The sequence below is a fragment of the Calidris pugnax genome, unplaced genomic scaffold, assembly GCF_001431845.1.
Source record: "Calidris pugnax isolate Ruff unplaced genomic scaffold, ASM143184v1 scaffold95, whole genome shotgun sequence".
Classification (NCBI taxonomy): Eukaryota; Metazoa; Chordata; class Aves; order Charadriiformes; family Scolopacidae; genus Calidris; species Calidris pugnax.
In genome coordinates this window covers 15,039,782-15,063,585 of record NW_015090885.1, presented here as the reverse complement: position 1 = coordinate 15,063,585, position 23,804 = coordinate 15,039,782, and the positions used below count along the sequence as shown (strand labels likewise).

General features: G+C 44.1%; 1 long non-coding RNA gene across 2 annotated transcripts in view; it reads right to left on the bottom strand.

The window, feature by feature from the left end:
* Positions 1-23,804, bottom strand: part of LOC106890975 — a 131,845-nt gene that overhangs the window by 73,182 nt on the left and 34,859 nt on the right. Inside the window, exon 1 of one of the 2 annotated variants that reach the window (XR_001412604.1) lies at positions 8,081-8,297. The exons of the other annotated variant lie outside the window; for it this stretch is intronic. This is a non-coding gene — a long non-coding RNA (uncharacterized LOC106890975). Of the gene's footprint in view, positions 1-8,080; positions 8,298-23,804 lie in introns of those variants that run through there. 2 annotated transcript variants of the gene reach the window in all.

The window sequence follows — 23,804 nt, the reverse complement described above, 5'->3', positions numbered from 1 at the left end:
GGCAAAGCTTCCCTTTCAGAATACCAGCAACTGCACCAGGTGAATTATTTATTTGGAGACCTCTACTCCATCTACTCATAAAGTGGGATTCAGTCACTCAGCCAGTCACTCATCTGATTTTTCCCCCTCTTCCGTTAGGTCCTTGGGGAACGCTATTCTTTTCCAGGGCAGCTAACTCTGTAACATCTATTTGTAGGAGATATCCTCCCCTGCACACCTAGATGATGGCATGAGGAAGTCCCTTGCTGTCACTGCTGCCTAGAATAACGTTTTCTGAATTATATTTGGAATGAGGCAAATGAAGTCAATACAGGCTAAACTAGGAATCTGATGAAACTCCACTATCAGCTGATAAGCCACTGAAGTGGAGCCCAAGCCCACGCTCCCACAGTAAGTGGCAAACAGATACGTATCTACAGAAAGGTATATACCTCTGCAGACTCACCCCATCTATCCCCAGAAAAGTTGTTTCAGTTCAGAAAGTCTAAGAAAATCCAGAATCAGCTCATGTTTACATGAGAAGCCGGGGAACTTGAGCAAAAACTTGCTAAGAAGTTTATCTGGGTGACTTTCAACCTAACGAAATCAATTTCCATGTGAATTATCAAAGCTACTATATATCTAGTTGCCAAGAACAAATTCCACAGCCGTGGCTGCTGAGGGGCTGGAAAAAAATGGGAAATAATCCCTCTTTTAGGCCAGTTTCTTGCCCAGCCCCTTACTGCTAGCAGCTGTAGCAGAAGCCAGGAGAAGGGACAGAATCAGTTTACTTCAGTCTCAAATCTAGTCTTAGTCAAGGATATAAACTTCATCTCCTAATGACTATAATGCAGCTTTTTGGAGCTTTCTGGTATGATCCACATATTCTGCTTAAGTTGTTTCAAGCCATGTTTTTCTACAGGCATAACTATTCCAGTTGGGAGTGTGTTTTCTTTTTCCTTTTTTCTTTTTTTTTTTTTTTTTACTTTTCACATACAGAAATGGTTGTATTGGCATCATACACCTTTATACAAACATAATGTTCATTCACAGTAAAGGAGAGATCACAGAGCTTTAAATCTATCAGGATATTTAAAGCCACTGTGATTTCTCTGTAGACAAACCTCATAATTTCCAACACTTGGAGATTCATCTATCACATTTCTTGAGATTTGGCTTGTCACAGTATTGGAGAGCTTCCCAAAACTCGCTGTCCTGAAATATTGTCACAATATGCAGGATTCTTCCCTGCAGTCCCACTTAACAAAAGCAGGCAAAAGTTACACCCAGGAGCCACCAGCCTTCAAAGTCTACAGCCTTTTGTTTCTCCTCCACAGAGCTGACCTTGAAATGTACTTGCTGCAGCTATTCTCTCTCTCTGCTCTTGCACTGAAGAGCTCGCTCTGCTCTGCCTGCCTGACGTTCCTGAGTCATTATCTGTGTCTTAATATCCATCTCCCAGTGTCTCATGTGCAAGTTAAAATGACAGAAATAAAAAGCTCCACTTTTAATAACATCTTAGCAAAAAAGATCCAAAACCCAGCAATGACCTTCTTACAGGCTTGTTTTTTCTGTGTTGTGAGAAGCTGGAACACATTGCATCAGGTTTCAAAGACCTGACTGCCTGTGGAGGATGCTAATCTCCTCTCAGCAGAGAGAGAATTACACTAATTTGCAGCGCTATCAATTATTTTGGAACAGACAGTCAGTGAATCCAGTCCCAATGGCTCAAAACTGCTCCCAGGTTCTTTGATCCTTTAACCCTGGCCCTAGCAATGGCACTTCTGCTGCTTCTCTCTGCTGAGGATTCCTTTTCACAGCCTTGAGGAGGAGCTGAGCTAGGATAAATGCTGAAAGCAGGTGGGCAGTAAATGGGTTGGGATGAGCCCAGAAGCATCTGCTCCCACCAGCTCTTTGTTAGCCATGGGGGAGATGCGTGAGCCACAGCCACCTCTCTCCACAGCAGCCAGAGCGACAGCTACTGCCACATTCCTTCAGTTTTCTTCTGGGACTCGCTTTATCAGTCTTCTCTGCTTTATTGCTACAAGCTGACAGCTAGGACCACAAGGATAGCTTGAAGCTGAGCAATTCCAAAGATGGGAAAACACCTTCGTGCATCTCCCCACAAGGTCACAGAAAATATTTAGGAATGAAAAAATAACTTCTCCTCTTGAGTACTGGTACAAATCTAAGAACAATTCTATTGTCTCTTTTTCTATTTTTTTTTTTTAAAACTGGTCTCTCCTACCAATCTGTCCTTGAAATGCCCAGCCTCCCCACTTAGTTTTGCCAGATGTGGACCTGAAAAAAACCCCCAAGCGTGACTTAGACTGTGTCTTAGAGCTCATCCTATCCAAAAGTTTCTGGCTAAGGAAAGAGGAATCCCATAAGGGCAGGAAGTAAAAGGATGACCTGCCCCAGTAGAAATGTGAGGACAGAGGTGCACTGAGACCTCAAGGCATTCAGAGTCAGAAAAACACAGGTGTGCCTACTATAATGAAGCAATGCCTCAAAGACCTTCTCCTTGTCTTCCTCCCCTTGAGAGGCAACCACTGGCATAGGCGTTTTCCTGAAACCCACGTCTGGTCTCCTCAGGCTGCATGATCCATTTACACACCAGAACCAAGAATATTATCATCTTGAAGAGGGACACAAGAAACAGTGGATATTTACAAAGACACGAAAACATTAGAAGAGGTAGAAAACACCTAGTGGACAACAGAGCCATGGGAATTTGATACAACATTCCCACAGTTTACTGAGTGTTGCAACAGCCTCTAGAATTGCTCCGCAAAGGTGTTCCTGCAGAAGACCGTATCAGGCTCTGAGGACAGCACGGGCTGACCTTCTATTGGGCACTTTGACTTCAGCCAACAAGTCACATTTGGGGACACAAGTACCGTCTTTGGTGATATGATAAAGGCACTGTTTACAAGCCAAGAAAATAAACAGCTGCCAAACTTCTGACTGTAGGCATGGCACAAATTGCTTAATTTTGCATGTAAATGGCAATTAGGCATTTAGATCACTCGAACTGGAAAATTTCACAGCAGACCATCTGTAATGTGCAGGAGCAGTAGTCTTAAGCCACAGATTTTTTTCACTCATCTGTAGGAACTCAGTTGTCTGGGAGCAGGGTGTCCCTTGCTACTCTATAGGGAGAAGCTGCTTGTGACTTCACATTCCAGTGATGACCTCACACTGGCCCTATACCAGTGATTTTTGTGGAATTATTCCTGGTTTACCACATCGTAGCAAGGAGAATCTGGGTCACTGAGATAAATGTGTGAAAACTGGCAACCCTGAGAAGATGTCACCATGCCCTGCCACCTGCATCTCCTACGCCTGAGAGACAAGCCCTGAAGGGGAATATCTGCTAAAGAGCCTCCACCTCACATTACATACTGTAATAAAAAACCCTGGTGATTTATTTATGTTGCCAAATTAACAGAAATGCTCATCAAAAAATTATCTCGGCAGCGTCTAATAACAAGCTTTTTAGAGGCCTATATTTTTCCATAGCTGCAACTCTTCAAAATTGTAATGCTTTGTTTTGACTTGACTAAGGGCTGGGGTGGGTAGGTGGGTGGTCTGAAATCCATATGGGCCGCTTTAATTACCTTAGTCACACCAGCAGCTTCAAGCTACCACAGCATCCTCTCTGTTTTTTCCTGTTAGTAATGAGAGGATCTTAAGTTGAAAAAAAAAAATATTTTTTTTTCCCAGTTTAATTAGTTACAAAACACGTTTACACCACAATTCTCTTTCTAGAGATCCTCAGGTTATGAGGTGTTTGCTGCCTGGTGACTGGTTTCTCTGACTAAGTTTTTAGAAATAAAGAGCTCAGCATGTTTTGTTTAGTTATTCTCTCACTGACTTGAAACAATACTTATTTATTCCACTTTTTTGTGGTCTTGCTTGTTCATCCTCATTGAGTTACATCTATGAGTATTTGGATAGGAGACCTTAAAGAAAACCCTTCTCAATGGTTGATCCAATACCCTCACATGGTATCGTGCAGTCTTACACTTCTGAAGATGCTCTCTGATGCACTGTAAAAGCAAGAACAGACCAAGTCTTTAAAGATGCCTTTTCTAGAGGGTCACTATTGGAAATGGTATACCTCAATCAAAATTCCTAGTACTTCCTCCCACCATGAATGTCCTAGCAGTGTCTGCTTGACTGTTTTCAATTTCCTGGAAGGATTTGGTACGTCATGGTGTCACAGAGTACCAAACAGCTGCTGTTGAATGCAGAAGTAACTACAGCTCCACAGTGGGTGAAGTTTGTTTTGTGCAACCTTAGAATCTCCACATCCTTGCAATCCTGAAGAGGGTTTCCTGTCCTACACGATTCCTGTCCTACTTCCTTTTGATTACCAAAGCCAAACTTTTGCCAGGCAGGCAGCATTTTAAGACTCCAGGACTGCATGAACAACAATTGGGATTGCTTGAGAACAAAGTGAGATTTACTTGGGTACAGTACAGCCACATTATTCATGCAAATCCACTGCCAAGAGAGTCTTTTCATAATATACAGCCTATGCAGGAACAACAAAATGAGGAAAATAGTCCACCTTTCTCATAACTGATGGGACATCATAAATCCTGGGTTAAGAGAACTTCAACTCTACACCATAGGACTGCCAATTTCTTTATACCTTCTCTCTTTTTACTGAGGCTTCTATATTCCCAGGTGCTGTTGCTGTCTCTCTCTCTCCAGGCTTGGATGGCTGCACTCCTCCTTCTTCTTTCAGGCCACCATTGCACTCTCTGTGGTGGCAGCCCTCAAGTACACCAAGGGGAGCCAGAAAAACACCAGAATGGGCCCAGATAAGCACCAGCAGGGAAGTAGTGTGGATGGCTGTAGGGCTTGAGTCAAGCACATACCAATATGACCATTTAGACCTGTTCTCGTATTCCCTTTAGGCCATAAATCAGCTTTGTCTCACTGGTAGAGCCTTTTCTTTACCATTTTGTTCTCGGCTGGTGATCCTTTTACTAAGGCTGGAGACAATGAAATGAAAGAGGTGCTGTTATTACTGCACTGCAGCCTGTGAGGTGTGGAAAGAAGCCACCATTATGACCACTTGGTCCTGACTACAGCTTGTGTGGATGCTGTTGTGATGGAGACTGCACATGGTGTCAACTAGCCTGGGGAAGAGTATCCAACTGGCAAACCCCTCAACCTTCAGGCTGGCAAAGTAGAGTTGCCATGCACTTTGTCACAAGGGACAGTTCTGACTAAGACGCCAACAGACAGCCAGGTCCTTCATACACCTCCTTCAGCCAGCTCCTTCATAAACTTCCTTCTATTGCTTATATTACCATACACTTAATATTAGAGGGAAGAAGAAAACATGAGGTTTCATCAGCGTTGTGTTCAGAGGCTGGTATGTTTTTATCAGGAAGCAGATGGAAGTGGAAGAGGAGCCTTTGAGAAGTTACACGCAGGGGAAACAGTAACAGAGCAGTTACCTTGTCCTTGCATCAAGGGCAGCGAACGTTTCCTGATTGTGTTAGCAAAATAAGAAAGGCTCTGCTGGGCTGAGTGCCCTGGCACCACAATGCCCCAACTCCATGCCTCCACTACCCAGCAATCTCCCATCCAACAGCACTTCACTCCTGCCCCAGGGCTTATGGCCAAGCACTGTAACATCAACAGAACTGCCCCTGGACTGCTGGCCGGTTGCAGGCAGGTGAGGAGCCACCAACTGGCTGCTCCTGGGGGCTTGGTGGGACTGCTGATGTGTCTGCGGGATGAGACCATGAGAGTTCCTAGATGCTGTCTAGATTTGCAGACTGGATATACTAGGCATGGTAGACCAAGCCGGGACTGAAGCTATGTGCAAGACTGTTGTTCTGCGATTGTATTTCCGTAATCTGTGGTGGAGCCTGTACGAGTCAGTGGGGTATTTTGATAGCGAAGGCCCTTAAGAGTTGTTAACAAATTGTGTTGTGGTAAAAACAACACTAAACTGTCGCTAATTTATTCAAGGAAGAAATTTTAGGGTCCGATTGGTTTTGCTACCGCAGTCGAAGATTAAATTAAGGACTTGGGGCTGGGCATTGTTGCCTGTCTGGAAGGTCAAGCAAAAGGCCTGCGTGTGTGGAGCAATGTTGTGGTGCGTTACCAGGGGACTCGGCAGGAATCAGAGGCAAAGGTGACTCCCGGGCCGGGGCAGCGCGGTCTCTGACACCCTGTCGCAGCATACCACCATGTTTTACGGCTTGTTTAAACGTGGAGGCGTGCCAATGGAAATGCCAAAACACATGTGCAATCCCAATGTGATCCATTCTGACAACTTTATAATGTATTTTTTATCTATGCAGATTGCCTAACGCTTAGAAGCCCTCAGCTTCACTTGCATTAGCCAGTTACTTTTGTGAAGTTTTGCACTTACTTCGGGCACTCTGTTTCAAAGGGAACAACTTTTGGGGAAGAAAATACACTGAAAGCAATTAACCTATCGCACCTTTCTTGCCTGAGCTACCTTAAAATCCTGCAGAAAATTTATTACACAAATACACTAGCTACTATCTCATTTTCCCTTTTCAGAATCTCTGAAAAACTCAATCTGTTAAAAAAATCACAAATGGGGCAACCAGTAATGATGATATTAACATAAAAACTATTTTTTCAAAATCAGGAATTCTTTTAAAATTTTTTTCTAGTTTTTAAACCTCTAACATTTTAAAGCTCTTCTCTGCAACTGTCAGGGAAACATGCTCTAACTAAATAAAAAGAAAGCTGACCCATAACTCTGACACAAAACCTCTGACTGCTGAGAAACTCCCAATAAAATAAGGAAAGCTGGTGGTAACTGCCATAGTGAGCTCTTGAGGCATCCATCACGGCTGGTCTGGGAGAAAGGCTGAAGCAAAGATAGCTTCATGCTAGATCTAAGCCAGCACTGAGTCTCAAACTAGCCTATCAAAATAACAGGAAGAGCCTGTAAAGCTCTTTCCTGATGAAAGAGGACCTTGTCCTTCAGAGCCTACAGCATCTCTGTAAAACTGTCCCTTTCCCTAAATCTGCCTTTGCTGTCAGCAAGGAATACCTGAAATCACATAGCATTGAAGGGGTTATTCAGAGACAGGAGTTCAAGGAATTCCAGGCATTGAAAAAATGAGGAGACTCATTCTCAATAGCTGATTTAACTTGGGATCATACAGCCCAAGAAAAAACCTACCAAGAGGTATGTTCCACTGAGGAAATGTCTCTTTTGCATGGGCACATATTCTTCCTTCCTCTCCCAGGTGATTTCCGTGCACTCTCTGTCTTGTGGAAGTGGCTTCCATTTTTCAGACATCCCCTGTACAACTATAGGCACTTTACATATAATTTCCAAAACATCCATTGCTTTGCTGAAGTCATCTCCTTTCCAAATCCTGTCAAGGCATTTGGCACTTCCGTGGCCTTCCAAATGATGGCACATAAGCTCTCTGTCATGAGGGCTATGTAGCTTGATTTAGCTTATCTCCTCAGGTCTGTGTCAGCAGAACTGAGGGCACATCTTGACATCCTGGACGAGGTACCCAAAGTAGGTTAACTATCTGCCTTCACTTACAATGCAGCATCTGACAGTGAATGTTTAGCATCTGGTGTTTATCCATTTGAGGCTGTGGTAGTTATTTGTAGCTCAGACCAAGGGGTTCGTGCTCAAGAGACTGTGACAGCCTCTACTGAGTCAAAATGTGCCTAAAGAACAGGACCAGCAAGAAGCTGTCAGGATGAGTGCATTGCCCACGCATGCCCTAGGCTCCACTCCTCTTCCTGCTTAGGGATATCATAATAGCACACAGACTCACCCAGAGTGAAGGGCTAACTGTGCTAGATGACACACAAGCATACTGTTGAGGATAGTCTGTCACAAAAAGTGAGGACTGAAACAGATTAGAGAAAGGAAAAAGGAAGCAATATCTTCCCCAGATCAAAGATGGGAACTGTGACTTGTCAAGGTCACTCAAGAATTGAGCAACAGAGACGAGAACAGAAATTTTTATTTTTCTGAGTCACAGCTCAGTGCCTCAGTCACAAGACCATCCTTCATCTCTCACTCTTATCCCAAGGGAAGAACATGTCATTCCTATTTGCTTACCTAGCAGCGGTCCTATCTACAGGCGATAGGGTCCTTCTCAGCGAGCAGGGTACCAACAAGAGCAGAGTCTGAAGCATTGGGGACACATGAGAGCTTGCCTCCCTGCTGGAGGCACATGACACAGCTGGTGTGCATTAGAAAGGCCGCCTGATTCATACGGCACCCTCAGATTTCGTGCCTCATGAAGTCGATGGAGACAGGAGAATTCGCAGCCCGATCCTCCTCAGATTAGGTTTCTGAACATTTCCTTTATGGCATGTGGAGAGAATCTGAAGGAGAGCTCAACAGCACAGATATTTTCCTGGCAAGGGGACGGACCTTTGAAGCTCTCAAGTGGTCCCAGAATAAACTTCATGACTTGGGAATGAACACTATGTGCTGACAACGTCATCAGTTCGCGGCTTTAAAGGCAACCTTCAGGGCAGCTTTTCTTATGCCCACAGCAGTGCTGTGATCCAGCCAGATTTTCTAGAAAGAATGCAAAGGGTTGGGTGGGATTCCTCTGTGGGATGCCTCTGTGGGAATGCACAGTTGTGGGGACATCAGCTGGGTCATCAAGGGATGGGGGACTCTCACCATTGAGAGGCAGATGTGAATCAGAGCTTTCTGGTAGGCATAATCCTGTTGGGTTTAGTGCCTCTAGATGGGTTGTCCTCAGAAACCTGCAGTCTCACTGCAGAGGGAATGGAGGTGTAAGGAAATGACTGGGGTACAGTATAGGAAAGGAATTGCAACAAAAACAGTGACCCAGTTTAGGCTGGGATAGCATAGCCAGGCAGATTATGGAAGGCCTTACAGATACCTAAAATAAGAGTATAATGAAAAAGCAGTAACTCATATTAAATGAATCTTTGCAGAAGATGGGCAGGGATTTAAATGGGCAGAAGGCACTGGACAGATCTCTGGTTTGGGATGCGTGCTGGCTAAGGAGCAGTGTGCAGGACCAAAAAAGGTTATTCTGATGAAAGTAGATGTGGGGGCAAAATCCTGTCTCTATTGAAATCTGAGACAGAAAGATTTCACTGGGGTCCGAGTTTGGCTGTAGAGATCTGTTGTACTTGTAAGCCTGCAGGAACCAATTTTGCTCATAGTTTCATCATGGTGGATGTACTGTACTGCTATGTACTTCAGTGCCATCTAGACCTGTTTGAGGACAACCTCTACTAGCTAGAAAGTATAAGCCTCTAGTTACATCATACACCCCATCTCCAAAATCTTTGAAACTTTGGAGGAGTTCTTGGCTTCAGACAGATAAGCTCAACAAACACAGGTTTCCCTGTTCCTCCATGTGGACCTGTGAACTGTTTCTTAAATATCTCAAAACAAAGCTGTTTTCTGCATGAGGGCAGGCACCAGCCCATTCAAGACCAAGTTTCATGACCTACACTTATACTCTAATAGAAGTTTCACTTCATACTCCTACCAGGCCCCAGGCAGAGGCCGTGCAGCAGAAGCAATAGGAGGAACTAGTGTCTGCCTGCAGGGATGTTCCTGGGCTCAGGACATTTTCTGACAGTGGGAGAGCAGAAGCAGTCGCTGAGCAAGACAGTCTGTCTTCAACAGGGAGTCACGCTCAGCTCCTGGCCTTAGACAGTTGGATCTTCAAGTTCGTGACCATTTTTCCTTCCTAGAGGGGGAAGAGGAGTAAAGGCATTATTACTGTCTTACTCATATCTGCCCCCAGTTTTAGGAAGAAATCAGTAATTGTGATCAAAGGTACAGGCAAAAAGCTGGTAACAGATGAGCTGGGTAGGTTTTGTAATTGACAGAGAGAAATCCTGGGGTCTCCCCACTGAGATTAGCTTTAATCCTTGGAGATTCTCCCACCTGGTGGAAATCAGTGTAGGAGAGCACGACATACGTAACTACATGACAAAAACCTACACGTGTTGCAGCTGCCTGCCACCACGTCCTTGAGCAGACACAACCTTTGCTGGAGTTTAGTTCACTACTTGTTCCCTTCCTCTTTCTTATGCTGTGTCCCCGTACTGTAAGGTGATGCATTGCCACATCACCACATACTCATTAAAGCCTGTGATGACAGTTCCCAGAGCCAGCAAACTCCCACAGCCACTTTAATCACAGGTCAGAGAAGGGGTAGCAGGAAACCGGCAGCTGGAAATCACCACCAGAGAAGGGGATGTGACAGCTGGGCAGCCTGATGAAAAAGGCCAAGCAGGAATACACATGCAAGGGAGAGAGGATCACGTCACGGGATCACCACTTCTGACCACTGGATCACAGGGTTCCAATCTCTTGCTGTCACTATGATGTGATGCCTCAGATAAAAGGGGATGAGCCCATATCACTCATTTGGCTAACGGGGAAGAATTCTCCCTAATAAAGCAGAAAGCTTCGCATGAAGCTTTGCAAAGGGAGCAGCTGATGTGTGAAGTGGGCTTCCCTTTAATTATCTTGCCAATCAGGAAAGTGATAACTCTCCGGGGGATAAGACTGAAGTGCGATAGTGGAGACAGTGAGAGCTGAGCCCTCAAGTCTTCACCATAATGTGTGAGCTCCTCAGCTGGGAAAGGGGATGGAAAGGGAGGGAGAGAGACAGATCTGTGGCACGAGCTTTGTCAGAGTCTGCGGTACAAATCAGGCAGAAAGGTGACCAAAAGGATTGCACTGAGGCAGAGTATAGCAGTGTTTCTTACCAATCCAGTCTTTATGAAAGAAAAAAAAAAAGACATATTTCAATGCTTTTCCTTTATAACAACCAAAAATTAGACTAAAATTTTGTATATGCCTTTATTTTTTCCTCCTTCTGTTTATATAAATTAAATTTATATAAGTATAAATTTACTTTCTCTCTCTCCTTTTTGTTGTTGCTTGTGAGCAGGAATGTAGGTGTGTATTTTTTTTCAGAGCGTCTTGTTACAGCATTAGTAGAAAACCTTTAATGTCTTACCAAGCACCTGTGGTCTTTGGACAGCAAATTCATAAGCACTGACATGAAAGGCCCAGCTTTATGTCTCTTGCTTCTCTTGTTGTTTAGGACTAGATAGGGGAGAGCACATATAAATCTCTGGCCACTATAGCAGTCTCCAAGGGACACATACCTGTGGCACAGGTAGAGCAAACTCTAAATTTCTTTTCATAACATTCTCTTTGGATCCGTTTTAATATCTCTCTCTCTGTTAGCTTATGTCATCTTGCCCTGCACACTTTTCTCTGAGACACATATTAACTTGATTCATCTGAAGATCTGCTCCATTATGATTAATAATTTCTCAAGACACTTACGGCACTAACCACATTTATACATAACTGAGTCGTTTCCCTTGTAAGCAATTGCTGCAATTGCACCAAAAGTTGCATCCATATAAATGGGACAGTGACAGGAAGATTGTGAAAGGCAAGAATCTCTGTAACTGGCTGTACAGTCAGATATCATGTTCACTGTATCAGTTGCTTTTAAGACTCCCTGCTTGGAAAGACACACATATGGTGAGAAAGGTCTCCTTTCTCATCACAACTTAAACACATAAAAAGTTCTGATACTTCAGAGAAACTCTCCCTACTCAAAACATCAGGCTTGCACAAGCTCACTCACCCAAAGGCCTACAGTGGCATTGACAGACCCTTTCAACACTGCACATAAAATTTGTTTCTGGAGACAGAATAATTATAGCAGAGTGTGAATGATATATAATTAGCTGTTTTTCCAAATGAAAGCACATGTAGAGATGAGCTGCAGCTCACTCTGCCTGTTGAAGGATGCACACATGTGAGTTCCCTTGCATTATAGATCCCCCCAGAATAGTCGTTTCAGATCATTTCAACAGTCTTGCATAGCAACTGCTGTATCCACTGCCTTTGCTTTCTTCTCTGCCAACCCTTTTTCTCTTCCATGCATTATACTGATGCGAGTTGCACGTGGCCGACTGGCTCACATGACAGTGAGCCATTGTCACGTCATGTCACGAGAGGTCTGTGTCCTCCTCTGTGGCACCCCTGTTACCCCAGATGTTCTTCAGTGGATCCCACTTACGGGCTGTGCCTGGAATGGATGGGGGACACAGGGGAGACAGTAGCTGCAATGCCACAGAGAAAACACAGAGCAAAAGCTGCCTGCTGAGGGAGAGAATGAGGTGGGAATTAATTGTATGAGTTTTACCCTTGATGAGCAAGATCTGGCAAGTCTGTCATATTAGATTCTATCCACTGTATAAACCAAGAAACCTGCCCAGGGCTCTCCCAAGGCCCTACTTCTCATTTGTACACGCATATTGCCTCGGCTACAGTCACAATTACTCTTTTATTTTATGTTCATCCTAACCAGCCCTCTGCTATTGCTGTGGTGATCTGCAGCCGTGAGAGCAAGGGATGGAGCAAATGGAGAACCATGAGAAATCAGAGGGCAGAGGCTTGCAGCAGGGCACCCGAGCCACGTGCTTCAGCTGGCAAGGAGAAGAAGGGACTGAAAAGCACATGAGTGAGCTTGACAGAAGCAGACTAAAGTAGAAGGTGAAAATGAAACAAGGAAGAAAGGGTACCAGAGACACTGGCTTTGTGATGAGGCAGGGAGTACAAATTTGGTAGACAATCTGTTCTACCATGGACTTTCCAAACAACTTCAGGCAAGTCATCCCTTGGCTTGAACATCAGTTCCTCTTCTGTAAAAAGTTTCTGTGAGAGAAACTATCACAAAATGTCAGGAGGACCATAAATACAGCATGGCAACCACCTTGTCAGTGAACAACATCCAGAAAAAAAGACTTTCATCTGAACAACCTCAATAAAGTCACAGTTCATGGGGGAAAGCAAATAGAAACAGGCTGGGAGAGAGTTGGAGCTGTTTCTGTCTGTCTCCAAGATAAGTCTATACACAGTGTATGCAGTCACTATACTTTTAGGAAGCTGGTTTGCCCCATCTGTTGGCATCAGCTTCACAGGGCTGTATCCCCAGTTTGCAAAAGTGGTATTTTCTTGTGTCCCTCAGTACCAGGGAAGGATAAGGGCTTTCTGCTGAAATAGTATTTTCCTTTCCCTACTGTCATTCTCTCTCCGCCGTTTTCCAGTGAATCATTGTTTTGCACCCTGAGTTGCACTGCTATGGTCAAAGTACAGACTTAAGTTTAGGTACCTCTTGGATATGGATGCCATCAAATTGATTTGTGGTTAGGCAGATAAAGCTGTAGAAACCTTGTGGTCACTGACTGCTATCACAGGAAGCCACAGTACAAAACGTCTTTCATTTGAGTGAAATTCTCTTGCTGGCCTCCTTTTCTAGCCTCTCCCATTAGAGACTGCTCCCAATAATTATAATTGCTCTATGGCTCCCATAATTGCTCTATGGCTAGAATCTTTCTTCTAATTACCAGGCTAAATTCCTTTATGGTCAGTTTATATCCACCTGTTCTTGGAATACAATTATCCTTCAGCTTTAATAACTTCCCCTTCTTCTGATTTTTATACTCCAATACATTTATAGAGAGGAAATACAGCCTTTCTCATCCTTCACTTTGCTGGCTGTAAAAGCCTGTCTCTCTTAGTCTCTCCACATAGGCTAGGAGTCTCCCTCCTCCTGGTATCATCTGCTTGCTCTGCTCTTCACCTCTTCCCATTGGAATACCTATTTCTAGTAAGTAGGCGACAACAATTGCACTCCATTTTTCAGATGAAGATCTCTCCTGAGTCCTGCATACCACTATTCACTCTTCCTTCTCTCTCTGGACACATTGTAGAGTATTATTTGTCTTTTCACATTTGCAATATGTTGGGGCTCACAGTTACCGTGATGACAATGTAATATATTATTAAGTATAAGCTTGTGTCCTTCTCTGGCATTTCCAGCTGTTGAGCCACCACAATGTTGCTATTATGGATGCCTACAAATTTCTCCATATTAAAGCTAATGCACTAGCAAAGCCAGTTAATTCCATTCTTCCAACCTGATACCTTGCCTTTCCATACAACCCACCTTTGTCTCCCCATCAGCCAGCTCTTTATCTGCCTTCTAACATTTTTATAACTTCTGTTTTAGCTATTAATTTTACATATGGCACCGTGTCAAGTACTTTAACGTAGTCTGGACAGATAAGATCTCTATCATTTCCCCTATCCAAAGTAGTTGTCTTATCAAAGAGAAATATCGAGTTATTCTGGCATGCTCTGCCTTTCACAAACTAATATTGCATTCTACCTCACTGTTCATTTGCCTCTGTGTTTTTTTTTTATTATTCCCTCCTACAGATTGGCTCTAAAGCTGTATGCACAGTGGCAGTCAGAAGAATGGGCCTGCATTTCCCTAGATTACACTCTTTTCCTTTTCTTAGAGATAACAGAAGTACTGCATCTGTTATTCTGTAGTCAGACAGTGCCACCACCAACTTGATAGATTAATTAAAAATCCGCCCTGGAAGACTTGCCATTTCATGTGCCAACTATCTCAATATTCTGAGATATTCTGGTTCCTGTTACTGGAGCTGATCAAGATGCTTACGTTCTTGTTTCATCTTAAATGCAGTCATTTCCTTTTCTATACACACAGCACTTGCCCTGTGTTCTCCATTGTCAGAACTACTGAAAACTGAAGTGTTACTCATTTAATTCATGCTGTCCTTGGGTCACACCTATGATCCCTTCATTAACTTCCCCAAGCATGCACAGGTCCTTTCCACATCATGTCACAAAGGAATCTGCTGTTTCTTTTACTTGCGTTTGCAAGGTCTACCCCAGGTTAGTCTTTGATCACTCTTAATTAATTAATTACAGTTTTAGCCCCTTTGCCCCCCCGACACACAGCAACCATCACTGTGACCTGCTGCTTACTTCTGGCGCATCCTGTGCTTCCTTCGCTCACATTGCTCTAAATGTACCACCAATAGAATCAGTTTGCAGCCAATATAAAAGAGATGTCACAAGGGCTTGTATGGGTTTAACATTAGTCATGTTATAAACTACTAAAAATTAAACTTGTTCAACAAGTGTATGAAGATACGCCCTAAGTCCTTCACTGAGATTTAAATGAAAGCATTTCATGCCCACAACCCAATTGCTCTGGGTCAGGGAGAAAGAAGCATTTTCTCTCCTTGTCTGCTCTACACGTTCACTTATTTTGTAAATTGTCTCTTTTGTATTTTTAGAAGTGGATGTTGCTAAGGCAACCAAACTAGCTGAACATTTTGTTTCCCTAAGAACAATACATGTTTAAATATTCAGGCAATTTTCCATTGTTCAGCAGGAATGGTGAGATCAGTCAGATTATCCAGACCAGATGAGGGAAGTTTAGGTTGGCTTTCTGTTATATCTAAAATCCTTCAGTTTGCTGACAGCCATTCAACAGCTCTGTCCAAGGAGGAGCAATATACAGCAGACACATAGACTACCCTCCATAAATGGGAGAAATGTTTAATTTTGTTGCCTTCTGTTACACTTCCCACAATAATGCAAAGAACATATGTATTTCCAGGTAGCCAAGCTATAGTCACCCCTGTGTTAAGGCCAACACAAAGCCTGCTCATGCTCTGAAAGCACAGCACCAGATAATGACAGTGTCACACAGGTCAGAAGGGGCAAATAAAGATCTACCCAATTTATCACATCCTTCCCTCTTGCCCAGTCCGTAGCATTCAGGCACATGTTTCAAGCATCTGGAAAAGATTTAGAATATTGCTGTGGAGCCAGCTGTTGCTGGTACCCCCAAAACTGGGATGGCCATGGGATCCTGCGAATTACTCTCACCGACCAGTACAAAGCTCACCAGCTTGGCTCCCCAGCTGACTTTGCACTGGAGCAGATTCCACACAGCCCAATCCCACTGGCTGATCTGTGATGGCAGGAGCTGCCACCCGGTGAGTGGCTCGGAGCAGAGTGTGGTGTCCATGCCCTGCAAGACAGCCAGAGCCATGCACGGAGACTGAGATATCTTGAAGTCTGCTTCTGATTTTGACATGAATATTTCCTGGGATGATCACTACGTGTGCTAGCTTCGCTTTCCCTGCTGGCATTGTGAGATGGCTAAAACGATAACAACCTGAGGAAAATATGATTATAGCTTAAAAATGTATTTCAAAGATGTGCCAAACACTTTATAATGCTGAAAACAGCAGGGGAGGAGAGGGGAGGGAACAAATTAAAGAGATTAAAAGTGTGAAAGTGGTCAGCATGTGAGACTGCAAAAGGCACAGAAGCACAAAAGGCACGGTTGAGAAAGGGGATGTACTCCCAGAGCTGATCTCTAATCCAGAAGCAGGGAGCAGCCTGATAATAAAGGATGGAAGGTGCAGAGGAGAATCACGATGGGAAGATAAGTGAGGAATACAGGACTGAAGCTACTGTCAGCGACAGCAGAGGTGCTGCGCAGTGGAGCAGACACTCCTCCACTGAGTGACACAGCACACGCCTGACTGACTGGTGTTACTATGGGATGGAGCTATTTATCCTTTCCAGTACATCTAGCTTCCGAAATGTGCATTTCCCTCTTCCTTCTAAATATCTTTTCTGGAGATGCGAGCAATATACTGCTAACACTGGATTGCAAGTTATCAATCCATAAAGAGAACTTTAGAAACCTCATTGTTTTTCATCATTTGGCAGTTTCTGAGTGTGTATTTGTGCTCTTCTCTGTCTGTCTCTTTTAAAAAGTGAAGGACATCACCTAAAGCATTCAAATACTTTAGCCTAACAGCTTATCAGTGCAAAGAGGGTTGTGCTGTTCAAAGAGCTATAGCAAGGTCTCCTAGTTTATCTATGCCAGATCCAAGCATACCAAACAGTAAGGGAAGTGTCCTAGGATTGCCAAAGGTACTGGGTTGCAATGGCAGTGCTGGTAGGGAGAATTAGTTTTCAGGAAAATAGCTGGTTCCTAGGATGATGGACAGCTAGGCAAAGTCTGAGTAACTAGAAAAGTCAAGGAGTCATAGCCTGACCTAGCCATGTGAGCCATAAAAGAGCCATATGAGCCATAAAAGCCCTAGCCCCACCACAAGATAATCTGTATGGCTCTTTTCTGCCCCATCATTTTTCCTGAAAGACAAGAAGAACTGGCAGATTAGATGTGGTCCAGGATGGGTATGCATCACATCGTGGGTAATTAAACTGCTGTCAAAAGTATCGTTTGGGATGATTTCCACTGCATCTCTCCTTTACAGCCCTCACTCTCCCTCCAGACTAGAATGCCTACCTGAACAGTCTGCTCAAGCTCGGGGCCTGGCCAACCTGGAGGTCTAGGAGGAAGGTCAAAGTCCAAAACAGGGCTCTCTTTAGTCAGAGACAGGGATCTAGCAGATGCTTAGACTTAGGCAAATGGAAAGAAGAAATTGGGCAGAAAACTGGTACTCAGAGGTCTAGGAATGAGGCTCCCTCAGGCTCCCAGTGTAGAGGAGAGTCCGAGTTCATTACACTGCAATACATCTACAAAAAAGGTAATAGTTTCAACTTTTGCCCATGGTGTACTGAAACCTCTGTGCAATTAGAGCATGGAGCACCTGAGCTTCACACTCTCACGAGGTAGCCAATTGTAGGGAGTGAAGGAAAAAGAAAAAAGTGGAAATTTCAGACTAGAGCGGATTGGGAGGGGGTACCAAAGGGACAAGGGGAAGAGGGGAAATACGAGGTTTGGTTGCTCTCACTGCAGCCTATTCTTGGAGCATCAACAAACAACAAAGCCTTTGTTTCATCCTTACTGACTCTTTAAATGTCAGTGTCTGTGCTCCTGCCAGGTGGTACCTATAAATTATTCAGTCACCCAACTACATCATGTGCCCAAAGAGTGAAGACTGAGCTGAACGGGGCCAAGACCCAGAAGAGATTATGTTAATTTAAGAAAGAGCACCTATTGTGTAAAGAATCAGCTACTTTCTCACCATAGACACCCTCAGGAGAAAGAAAGAGGAAGGTGCCCCAGCAGTACTGTCGGATCAGAGCCAACACAGCGGTGCAACCAAGTGTCAGCTGCAGCCAGCTGTCTGCATTGAGTCCTCTGGGGGAAGAGTGAGGAGCCCACAGATGTTGCAGTCCAGTTTATTCCACGTTACACAGAACCTGGCCTAAGCCAGGATTAGTTTCAAGTCTGCGCATTGCCAGTGATATTACTCATACCACTTTGAGCAATTCACTTGCCCTCCATCTGTCTCAGTTTCTTCACCTGTGAAACAGAGCCCGATAGTGGCTTTACAATGCGTGATTGCTTTTCTGGCCCTGGCTTCTCCGCCTGCTCTACAGCTGCCAGCACAGCAGTCTGCAGGTGGGTCTGCTTTCAAGTCTGTAGCCTTAAGGGAGGCAGCTCTCGCTACGGGAGATGATGATTGTATGAATAAATGAACAGTGCAGTCAGTGCTACTCTGATTATTACAGACAGAGGTAGTGGCTGATACAGCCCCTCAGAAAAGGTGATTATGGCCCAGAGAAGGCAGGTGGTGCAGGCATGCAAGACATGCGTGCCTACCACTTTCAAATCCTATTTGCATTCCTATGTGTGAACTCACTGCAAAGTTACCCAGCTAAAATCCCCTCTCTGAATATGACACAAAACATATCTGAATAGTCCTCTTGTGACTATTCCCCAGTGTACCTGCTCTGTGGGCCTCTGCACACAGATGTGAGTGCTCCATCTAACCTAGGAGAACCATCTCTGTCATGCACAGCAGAAAGGACACTTTCCATAAAGTAGCAACCAGGAACTGCACTGAGAATAGATATTGCTCTGCACTGAGCAGTGAGCCTCTCAAACAATCAGTATTCTGAGGAAAGCAGCTCTCTATTCAGTTTACAGAAGAAACCTACTCATGGGTTTATGGGCTGTATGGATGAGATTGCTTCTTTCTCTTTTTTACACATCTGCTCTTCCAATTGTTGTTCTTAATAAGCATTTAGGGAACAGGAGGAAGGGGACCAGGAAAAGAGAGGATAGAACAGCCAAGCTGAAGGTAGATGCCCTTGTTAGTCTTGTGAAGCATCTAATTGGAGTGTCTTGCTACAGAGTAACTTTATTTCTACAATGCAAAAGCGTGAAGTCAAAAACAAAGCTGCGACCTTATTGTTCCCGCCAACAGAGCAAGTTGTCTGCAAATCAAATTTTAAAAAAAAGTTTCAAACTCAAACATGAATGAAAAGGTTTTCAAGAGTGAATAAAAGGGAGGTTTAGATTTGACTTGAAATTTCACTAGTTCCTCACTACACGGACATACTCCTGGTTTCAGTTCCATGAGTAAGAGGTGTTACAGAACTATGCAAAATGCCAGAGATGCGGGGGCAAGAATCCTGTTGGGGCTCAGGTATTAGATTGGGACTTTGAAAATATTGCCATGATTTCCATCACAAATCCATAGAGTTACAGAAATGTTAGGGATTATTCACATTGTGGGAGAAATTCAAATTGTGGGAGCCAAGGGAACAGATCTGGGAGGAGACCTTTCACAAGAGTCAACATCTCTTAAGGCAAACAGGGAGCACTTTCTGGTCTATCTGCAAATAGCATAAATGTCTTTTCAACATTGCACACGACGAACAAGTATTTTCATACACACACCCCCTTCTTTCCTAGGTAGCTGTGTACAAGGATTCCTTTGGTATCACCCCAAAATATTCAATCAGTTTGGCTTTCCTAGAGCTTTTATATACTACACTGATGCAAAGAACTGGCAGCAGATTTATCCCTACCATTGGCCAATCAGACTGGAACTTCTTGACAGCAGGCCCAGAGCTGAGGATACAGGGAGATGAGAGGGGAGGATCTCCATACATGAGGGGATCTCCACACAGGCTTCAACAAGCAGCCCTTTGCTTTGATTTCAGAGCAATAATAATCTTCTCTTCAAAATGACAGCTTAGGGCTCAGCTGCTGCAACACTGTTTTTGGAATCAAATTACTAGAAAGGTCAAAATCATTAACATGTGCTTTAGGAAGAGGGAAAATACCAGGCAAAACCTGTAAGCTTCCACTGCTGAAAGATGCCCCCTGGACTAGCAGATGCTATTATTTGCTTCATTTCACTGTAGGCAGAAGGGTGTCCTCTCACCAAGGGAACAGAGAAGGAGGTCATTCTGCTTGGAGGTCTTTCAAAAATGTACATAGCAGAAGGAGCCTCTTGTGACTTTGTAGAATTTAAAAGGCACAAAACAGTGTTAGAGGGAGTGAAAGAATAGATTATTTCCTTCTTACCTGGCACGGCCCTAATTTGTACACTCTCCATAGGGCCCCCTTTTGCATTCTGGACTGTTGGGGATGGTTGTCCCAGTGTTAAAAACATATGGACTTATTCTTGCTCCCACATCCAGCAGGAGAGAGCAAGTATAGAATTGGTTCTACACCCTACACCCAAAGGGCAAGACCGAAGAAAATAATTTTGCTCATGCCTCCATTACATGAGTTGGGGCATAAGCATAATAATTATTACACTACAGTTCTTCTTCAACAAGAAGTGTTAACAAGTTAGAAAAAAAAGAGCAGACAATGGCTTCCACAATGATTGAGCTATAGCTTTGTCATTCTTGTTTACCAGATGCCTCTGTGAGGCCACCTGAAGACACCTAGGACCTCAGCAGTGCATTAATCATCAAGGTACCTAGCAGATCAGGGCAATATATGTCCCTTTTGAGAGCATTCAAATGAAAAGTTAAAACATCTATCAAGAAACAGTGTTAGGTTCCTACAAGGAGATGAATTTTGGGTGCTTCATGGACTATTTGCCTCATTGAGCTGGGCCTCACTAAGTAAAAGCCAACCCTACATTCTCCAAAATATGACAAAGACCACACTGAACACAGGACAGAGACAACCGCTGCCCTAAACTCTTAAAGTTTAACAAGACAAACTGTACTTACAGGCTTCTTTCCCACTGATGCATTTAACCATCTCCTCCCATGTAAGTAAGCTGCCTCTACATTTCATACACCAGTGGTGCTCTCATATTTGCCATGTATACTCCTGGGTGGATAATAGGATTCACCTTGATGTGATAGTGCCAATGTCTCTAAAATAATCTGGCCCATGAAAAATCATCTTTCTAATCCTTGAGAATGTTATGTGTATTAGCTGCAGCCTTTCTGGTATGAAACCTCTAGAGTGGATTCAATTTCACACAAGTCCTAGCAAGACGGACCATCCTAGACTAGGAATTCATACCCCCTACTCCCTCTACAGCCTCTAATCTTCCGAGATACAAGCAACCACTGCTTTTCCAATGGGATCCACCTATAAACCTATATATAATTTTTCCTTCCCAGAGCAGGGAGGTTCAATCTGGGAATTTGGAGCTCAAATGCTTTCGACTATTTCCCTTTCATATTTGTACAACTTTTTGTGCAGCACTGCATGTTCATACTCAGTGTTCACCTTCACCTGCAGCATTAAGTTAAGCTTTTCCACAGCATTTTTCCTTATCCATTTCCCCTTGACCCACAAAAACCTATTGCCTGAGTTTAATGAGCCATTCAACTTGGCTCGGACTCAGGTTGTTAGCCACAGTGTTCAAAACTCCTAGTCTTTCAGTGCTTTTCCATAACTCCCCCTGGGCTGCATATTCTTGGTCAGTTACTTACTCATTACCTCTACATCAGAAATGAACCCTCTTTAAGACAGTATATACCAGGTTTAAATCCACCTGCAATGCAGTCTGATGTGCAGGCAATATTTCTAGTATTTCTATGGAGACAACCAGATCAGCTTCCAGCTACCCAGAAGAAAATGTATCCCCAGGGTATTGCAAGGCTGAGGACCTGGGAGGTGACTGCAGAAGTCCTACAGCCTCACCTGAGTGAGCACACCTTTTCAAAGGACACGCTCCAGTACAGCTTGGCACACTTGTATTCGCTTGGCCTAGCTTAATCTGACCCAAGGTCATGCAACAGCAAAAATGTACCCTTCATGCAGTGTCCTCTTGTGAGCGTTCACCACTGCTGTATGCTTTGTGTGCTCCTCCTTGCAGTTGCCACACGATTATTCTCACATTCATTGCAGACCACTGTGGCACAGTGACTTTTTTTGTGGATTTTATTACTGCTTTGCACTGCATTGTGTCGGCTACAATACTGCCGCTGCAATCAAGTATTTTCGTTCAGAGCAGAATGAATGTTTGAAGAGACAATTACCCTAATTTACCCTATTAACCCTGTACACAAAACTTAAAGGCTACTGCAAGCATATGTCAGAAGCAGGAAATACAAGAGAAGATGTTGCTCTGTGCTCAGGAAAGGCAATTCAGGAAGGTTGTCTAGAGGCCATATTTAGTTTGCCTTTAATGTTGTGGAAGGGGAGAGTGTTTTAAACTTTCAGAACTGGGTAGCTGCCTCAGGACGGTGCCCCCTTGGCTCTGCTGTCTCTAGTGGAGACCTCTCATTCTTTAGACCTGGACAGTTATTTGGGGCAGAGTGAAATAGCTGTGGTCATGACCTTGCTCTCACCTTTCCCTGTTACTACAGATTTCTTTGGCAGGTAGTACTTTTGGGGGTGTGAGAGCAGTGGGAAGGATTGCGTTTACCTGACAATGAGGTCAGGACTTGCTTTTGTGCAGGAATATAACAGATGTAGTGAAAACACGATTCCTCTGCTCCTCTTTTCACTCTGGCATCTAGCACCTCCATGCAGAATTTCTTCAAGGGATGGGAAGGGCTCAAAAACGAAAGAACTGGCTTCTGGCCAGCACTTGGCCCTTCGCTCGTTCAGGCAAACTCCTGAGATGCCCTATATGTGAAATGAGTTGCAGACCTCTGCCTCTGAGGGAATTAGAGTTAATAGCTTAATGTTCTCACAAAAAAAAAAAAAAAAAAAGTGCCATGCAGGCATTTTGAGCAGCCTCACTGCTGGGCTGTGTATTTCCTTCATTCGGTTTCAGGAGAGATGGTTGTTAGGGAGAGGGAGTAGGATCCCATTTTGTATGCAGATTTCAGTGCTGAACTGAAGGTCTTACAGTCTCATGATACCGGGGCAACAGCAGCAGTATCTGGCCATTCCTTTTGCAGTGGTCATCAGATGACCTTGAGATTTACCCAACTGGTGCAGTACAGTTTCTAAAAATAATCCATTTTTCCAAGATCGTGTTTTCAGCCGTATCAGAGACAATCTTAGTGAAGAGTATATTCAGTTGGGCATACCCTCCCATCCCTCTCGCTCTTCCCCTCCCCCCCAGCCCTCCCTTACTCTGGGTTGTAAAAAAAACCCCCAAGATTTCTCTTTTAGCACTGACCTTCTGAGCTATCTAATGATGAAGATAGGAAGAGGCTGCAACCAGACAGTGAAAAAAGAAAAGCCTTTTGCTAGCAGGGAAATGTGTGAGTAATATACACACTGTTGGACAGTGGCCAAATCACTCTAGTAACGGCTGTTAGTTCCCCTTACCAAGAAAATGATCAAATGAGAAAGAGAAGCTGCAGTCGGGTGTCAGAAATGCTGAGTCGCAAGAGAAGAGTGCCGCATCCGATGGAAATTTACCCAGGAGCCAGCGACCTTCACACGCTGGGGACGAGGACCGAGGGCTCGCAGGGATATCCTGCCCTCACTCACACATTGCTGTACTACCTCCATGTAACCACCCGGGCAAAACGTGCCCTGAAAAAGGAGGCCGGGAGATGAGCTCAAGACCTGTGCAAGCTTCAAGACAGAGTGGGCTGCCAGGACAGCCTCCACAGCACAGAACAGTGTACTGCTTATATGGGGTGCAAGGAGGGCAGGCCCCACAGCACGGCCTAGTCTATGGTGATTACTCGCCCCACATGATAACTTGCTGCTCATCTGGCCCTTCCCCTGCTGCTTTGAACACACGGTCTTGAAATGAGATGG